We start from the raw sequence: 7,349 nt of genomic DNA, 5'->3' as shown, positions 1-7,349 counted from the left end.
CCCTTTTTTTTCTTCTTCCCATTGAAATTCATTGATCCCTTTTCCCAATTCCTTGTTGGCAAGTGGTGAATGAATTCTTCTTATTATTATTTTTGCTGTTTTTTTTTTTATATTTCTGGGATGCCTCCCTGATATAATATATACTCCTGCCCCCTCCCTGGTGGGGGGATAGAACTGGGTGTGTGAGGAATGTGGGAGGTCCAGACCCCTGCATCCTGCCCGCCCTGAGCTCTGCCACATTTGCAAGTTGGAGGATAGCCCCCCTCTTCCCCCCCAGGGACGACAACCTAGGAGACAGTTTTTTGTAACACAGAGTTTTTTTTTTAACAAAAGGTTGACTTGGGATATTGCAACTGTTTCTGTACAATTAAAATTGGTCTGAATATGCCTGTTACATTGTACGCTGATTTATCAGATAATTCGATTTAATTAGAAATAATGGGATATTTCTCCTGAGGTTTAAAAAATATGGAACAGACATTTGATGCACATAATAAGCAATTGTTAAGTCTTTATTTTACAGTTAAAATCTTCTACAGAGAATTAATTTAGGTGAATTATTTCGTCCCGTTTTTTTTTATCCTTTTAATCGGATAGATTGAATGCGTGTTCTGTGGGGACCTGTCCCATCTGGGTTGCCCACTTACACTTACACTGACGATGCCATGCACTGTATTTTGACTTGATACATAGAGGGCTTTTTGCCAGTTTTGAAATTTATAATGTGATACCCAGGGCCTGTTATTGTCTTTTCGTTTCCCTCATGTTCTGCCCACGATGCCTGCTGGAAGCATGGGCCCCGCCCGACTGCTTGAGGCCGTGCCCCTTCTTTCCCCTCACGTTCTGCCCAACTGTATGCCCCGCTGGAGGAAGCATGGGCCTGCCTGGATGCTCTTCCCTGCTGAAGGCTTTGCCTCGTTCTGAACGCATATGGTGTCGCCTCCTGCCCGCTGCCCGCTGCCCATACTGGATTCTGTGCCCTCCGGCCCACGGGCCTTCTTCTTCATGCCCTCCTTAGTCTGTCCAGGGGGGGGTAACTACAATGCCACTTCGCTGGACAGACACGTAAGGGAGGAGAATGATGTAGATGGGAGTGGCAGACCTACCTGAAGGTAGAATCCGCTCATATGCTGTCCTGTGTGCCCCGACCTCAATTCCTTGACCTCATGGGGTGCCCAAAAGCGGTAGAGAGAGTGTGTAAATCCTGGCGTTCATGACTACAGAAGCTGTGTTCACAAGTCACAAATGAGGGATGAGGAGATTCTGGGTATCACATTGGAACAGTAGAACATTTTACATAGTACATTTAAATGGTTTTATTCCACATGCTGTGCCATGCCATCCTCAGGGTTAAGTGGGTAAGTGGCCCCAAGGGGGGAGCATTCAATACATTATCCCTTTCTGAAATCTTGTTTGAGACAGTCTCTAGATTAGATTGTTATGAGCTATGATTATGTGACCGCTTTTGAAAATAGGTAACTAATATTCGTGTACGAGTTTTTCTCACATTCCTGATGTAGGTACCGATAATTACCAATATCCCCTGGGTGATGATTAAGAGGTTCCTTCGAAAATATTCTCTGGAAGATGAGTGATATTATGGACTGTGCCCAAACCTGAATGAAATTATATATCTTTTTTTTCAAATACATGGGATTGTGACCACTGGGGTTTGTGGGTTGGAATATCTCAAAGGGGGGTCCCGGTTACATAGGGTAATTAGTTAATTCATGTCAGAGTGTAAAGAAGTTCTTTAATGAGATAATTAAGTTTAATTCTGCCTGTAAATGTTTATGAATATGTTTACCCCAACAACTGAAAATGTATTATGACATGTCAAAACATGCATGGGATTAGAACAAAGGTTTAATGGGAAAATTGTTGATTGAGATTGTGTGAAGAATTGTATACAATTCAGTCTATGGTAAACAACATGGTATTTTATATTTAACTGAAATCCTACAGATCTGGTTGTAAGAATTAATAAGTAGGGGTTTGAGCAATGTTTACAACAGATTCTAAACTTGGGTTTGGTTTATTATAAGGTTCCCCAGAGAAAAATATTAAAATATGAAAGTTATGTTCAATCTAAAAACTTTATAAAAAATATTATTATAAAAATTTTAAAAATAAAATTAAAAAATAAACAAGTGTTAAAAGTTATTATAAAATGACATTTCTGATAAAATATAGATTGTGAGTAATTATGAGTGACTTTATCAGTAGAAAACAATGGTCGGTTCATGCGCAGGGACTGGTCAGTGGATTTCATGAGATTTGTCCTCTAAGCGATCTTTTGTCGCTATTGGAAGTTAAGGAATGTCATGTTATAATGTGGTGTACATGATTTTTGGCAGATGTACAAACCAAATATGTTTTAAAATTTTTGAAAAAGAGTTAAAAATGAGAAAAACGATGCAATTCGATTGGATTGTATATGGTCTAAAACTTGTACAATCTGCTCCAAGCATGGGGGGGACAGATGTTTTCCCTTAGAGGTCATTAACAGCAGATCAGGTTACAGGCTGTGGTGGTTTACAGGAGTGAGTGCTAGCTTGAAATCCGACTCCCAGTCTAAGCATCCTCAGCTGCTGTGCTTTACAATGGCTCTTTTGCAAGTTTGAAGGGAAAAACAAATAAATATCAGAGTTTATGTTAAGTAAACTATGGAAGCGTATTATGAGGGTAAATCTTTCTTTAATAATAAAAGGTAATTTGTACACAATCATTAGAAGATCTGAAAGAAAGCCCTTATTAATAAAATATTCTTTTTCTCTCTTTCTTTTCCTTTATTTCTTTCTCTCTCTCTCTCTCTCTCTCTTTCTTTCTTTCTTTCTCTCTCATTCTTTCTTTCTCTCATATGTTACTAAACTGTGGGTTTTTGCACCATTTGGTTTGAAGAATACCTTACTTTGAGGGTGTCATTTTAAAGAGAATGAAATATGGTGTTAATCTGCATAGCTTAAGAAAAGTCAGTTAAAATAGTTTAAAAATAAAATACATGGATAGATTATGCGGTATGATACAGCCATATTTATGGATTAAAGGGTCATCTTCCAGGTTTTGGAGTGACGAAGGTGTTCAGTCAGAGAGGGAAGTTGTGTTTTGTAGAAGGATCCCTATGAGATACAGTGAATCTTTAAGACTGAACCAAAGGCTGCTATGTTTGTTTAAACAGACATGCGACAAGAATATTCATGCTGCATGATCAGTCCTGAAAACTAGTGTAATGTAATAAATAAAGTTTCTTTAGGAAATAAAATATTTAGGACAGAGCCCAATATAAAATTAAAATGCTAATGAAGGGAAATATAGTAATTTGGTGGGAACGGATGCTTTTATGAAATTTAACTTAGTAATGTAAATGTAGATTGGATAAATTCTGGTTGCTATGGTCAATAAAGGTTTGTTAACTATAAACAAGGATGCATTCCAGTATATTACTGAACACCTAGAGGCCACTTCACAAATGACTTTGTATAAAATTATGGCCTTATACAGGATATTAGGTGAACAAGGGGGGGCATTTAGAATGTCACCTGCGGACAATATTTTGGGTGATAACACATTTGTACTCAAATAGGTATAGCAATTTTGTTTGTATTGGTTATGATAATGTTTTGTTATATTGACCGTGTCCTCCATTACTGTACTTGTCTGTTAAGAAATAACAAAGAGAATGAACTGACGAAATATTCATTTCAAGGGGGGGCTGTGATAGACGTGAAACTAAAATGAATATTTTTGTGTTATGATTAGAACCACTGAAATGGAGTGTATATTTTCCTTGAAATGATTCTTCAGATTTTGTCAGATATGTTCTTAAAGTATATTTTAACTTGGATGGACATACAGAGAGAGCTGTTGAAATCAAAAAGCAACTCCATCCACTCACTCACTCTGTGTCCCCCCTCCCTCCTGGATTCCTCAGTTGTAACAGGAAAAGCCTTCCCATCCCCCATTGTAATTCACTCTTCCCTGCATTCCTGATCATTTCAAGAGGAAATTGTGACTTTGCTACATCCTGCCTTTTGGAGATGGAAAAGGAATTTGTAGCCTGGACTGTTTTTCCCTTAAAAGGCAACGTGCTGGTTTCCTGTGTATGGATTTGTAAATGGGCGATTTGCTGGAACTATTTCCCAACGAATATCCTTCCTCCTGCCCTGGACATGCCCCTTTCCAGCCCACCTCACTACATCCTTGCAGTTCTGATCGAGAGACCCCTATCATTTATGATGGAACAAAGACTTTGCCATGTGGATTAACAGAATGGGAGGGTAACTGGGTGGAGTAAAGGGTTATTGGGAGGGATTGATGGGTGTGTATTCTGTGACGACATAAGGAGAATAAAGCTAAGAATGAGAAGATTGCCATCAGCATTCTGCTCACATTTTACCCCCTGCATCTCTGTGCATCTGTCTGTTCTTCTCTTCTCTCATCTTCCTGCTGTGCACTTCAGCTCCAGACCACAAGAAGCTGTGTGTGTGTGTGTGTGTGTGTGTGTGTGTCTCTGTTTGTTTCTGCTTATTTTAACAGATTATAGCAGTGAATCATGGCAAATCCAAATCAATACATACAGACAGTCACATGTGCACACACACACGCACACACACATACAGACAGTCACATGTGCACGCACACACACACACATACATACAGACAGTCACATGTGCACGCACACACACACACATACAGACAGTCACATGTGCACGCACACACACACACACACACACATACATACAGTCACATGTGCACACACACACATACACAGTCACATGTGCACACACACACACACACAGACAGACAGTCACATGTGCACGCACACATACATACAGACAGTCACATGTGCACACACACACACACACACACATACAGACAGTCACATGTGCACGCACACACACACACATACAGACAGTCACATGTGCACGCACACACACACACACACACACACACATACATACAGTCACATGTGCACGCACACACACACACATACAGACAGTCACATGTGCACGCACACACACACACACACACACACACATACATACAGTCACATGTGCACACACACACGCACACACACATACAGACAGTCACATGTGCACACACACACAGAGACAGTCACATGTGCACACACACACAGACAAATGTATAAAGCTATTTTTAAAAAAAAATAATGTAGCTTCTAGCTCACTACCTTTTCAGATTTCTCTTTAGCCGGGTACTGCACTCTAGGGGGAAGCAGAGAGCACAGCACACTCCTCTGCACTTCACTTTCATTTTTGAAGCCGACAGAGCTTCTCACAGTTTGGCAGGAGAGCTCATCTGACAGCCTTCTCTCCACTGACCCCCGCGGCACACCTGAAAACCTCTGACGGCACACCAGTGTGCCGCGGCACACTGGTTGAGAAAGGCTGATATAGACAGATAGACAGTTGGAGTTTTTTTAAGCTACAAGCAATATCAGGCAGTCAGTCAGCTCAGCCAGTAGCAGCACAAAGTTCATATTTCGCCACACCAGGCCTAAGGCCTTAGACTAGGCCACTCCCCCCCCCCCCTCCCAATCCGCTCCTCACCTGGCTCTGGCTGCGCAGGGGCCACAGTCGGTCAGTGCTGTCTCTGCTTGCGCTCTAGCCTCAGTCAGGACGGAGTCAGGAGGTATCCCGGAGTCCGGACCGCCGACCGGTGTGGTGGAGTGGAGCGGAGCCTCCGCGGAGGACAGGACGGGAGATGTTGGCGGCTGGGAGTGAGAGTCAGTGACTCAGGTGAGGAGTGAGGAGGAGTGAGGAGGAGTAGAGCGCCAGACTCCCTCGGGCCTCGACACACGACACTGCAGGCAGGAGACTCCAGGCGCGTGCATGCGCCAGCGCCACCCACGACGAGTCACGAGTCCGACCGACACATGACCCGCCGGCGACTAATCAGAAGATGATGTGCAGTGTAAGTGTGACCCTCACCCAATCACAATCCACTGGCCAGCTCCATCCCGCCGACACTCACAGTCATCACAGACGTGATGATCACCACTAGTCAGACATGACCCCAGAGTCTGCCCGGACTGCCCCCACTCGTGCGCCCAATGTAATCTCGGTAACGAGAGGGTAAAAGTAATCTGGTAGATTACTAGTTACCCTCAGGAGGCCAATCGTTACGTAACGGCGTTTATTTAAACGCCGTTACTTACAACACTGTTGAGAACAGACCTCACTACATCCACGTTCTGTTTTTGACCGACGGCTCACTATCGGAATGATTGCAGAGGAAACGGGAAATACCCAAGTCAACGCGTAAAAGGACGCCATTTTGGTAGTGTGGATAACGTCCAAAGAGCCACTACGCCGGCTCTGAGCGCCATCCCACGTGAAGACTTCCAGGGACGATATGAAGAATGGAAGAACTCCTGGGAGCGCTGTGTACACTCACAAGGTGGAAACCTCGAAGGAGACTTTGGGCCTGATTTACTAAGCTATGTGCGCTGCGCTGGTTCATGCATTAATTAGTACTCCGGGTGGAGGCTTAATCAGGCGCATGAACCAGCGTAGCAGCCGGCGCATTGAAACTAATATGTAAAGCCGCGCCGAACTCCCTATAGAAGTCTATGGGAGAAATCAAAAGTGTTCATTTTAAAGGCTAATCTGCAAGTTTTGTCCTAAAAAGTGTTTGGGGACCTCAGTCCTGCCCCAGGGAACATGTATCAATGCTTTTTTTATTTTTTAAAACGGCCGTTTTTTCGGGAGCAGTGAAATTAATAATTCTTAAAGTGAAACAATAAAAGTGAAATATTCCTTTAAATTTCGTACCTAGGGGGGGTGTAATGTCAGCATGTGAAATAGCGCATTTTTCCCGCACTTAGAACTCCCCCTGCACAAAGTGACATTCTGAAGGAAAAAAGTCATTTAAAAATTCACACGCGGCTATAATGAATTGTCGGCTCTGACAATTCTAAAGGGATTCATTCATAAAACAAACAAAAAAATGTGTAGGGGTTCCCCCAAATTAAATTACCAGGCCCTTCAGGTCTGGAATGGATATTAAGGGGAACCCCGCCGTAAAAACCAAAAAAAAAAAAGACGTGCGGTTCCCGGCAAATATCCATTCCAGACCCTTCAGGTCTGGTGTGGATTTTAAGGGGAACTCCACCCCAAATTGAAAAAAAAAATGGCGTGGAGTCCCCCTAAAAATCCACACCAGACCCTTATCCGAGCACGTTGACCTGGCCGGCCGCAGAAAAGAGGGGGGGACAGAGTGCGGCCCCCCCTCTCTCCTGAACCGCACCAGGCCACATGCCCTCAACATGGGGAGGATGTCCCCATGTTGATGGGGACAAGGGTCTCATCCCCACAACCCTTGCCCGG

Source organism: Rana temporaria, chromosome 5, assembly GCF_905171775.1.
Source record: "Rana temporaria chromosome 5, aRanTem1.1, whole genome shotgun sequence".
NCBI classification, from domain to species: domain Eukaryota; kingdom Metazoa; phylum Chordata; class Amphibia; order Anura; family Ranidae; genus Rana; species Rana temporaria.
The sequence above is the reverse complement of the archived record's forward strand: the minus strand, read 5'-3'. Positions refer to the sequence as shown.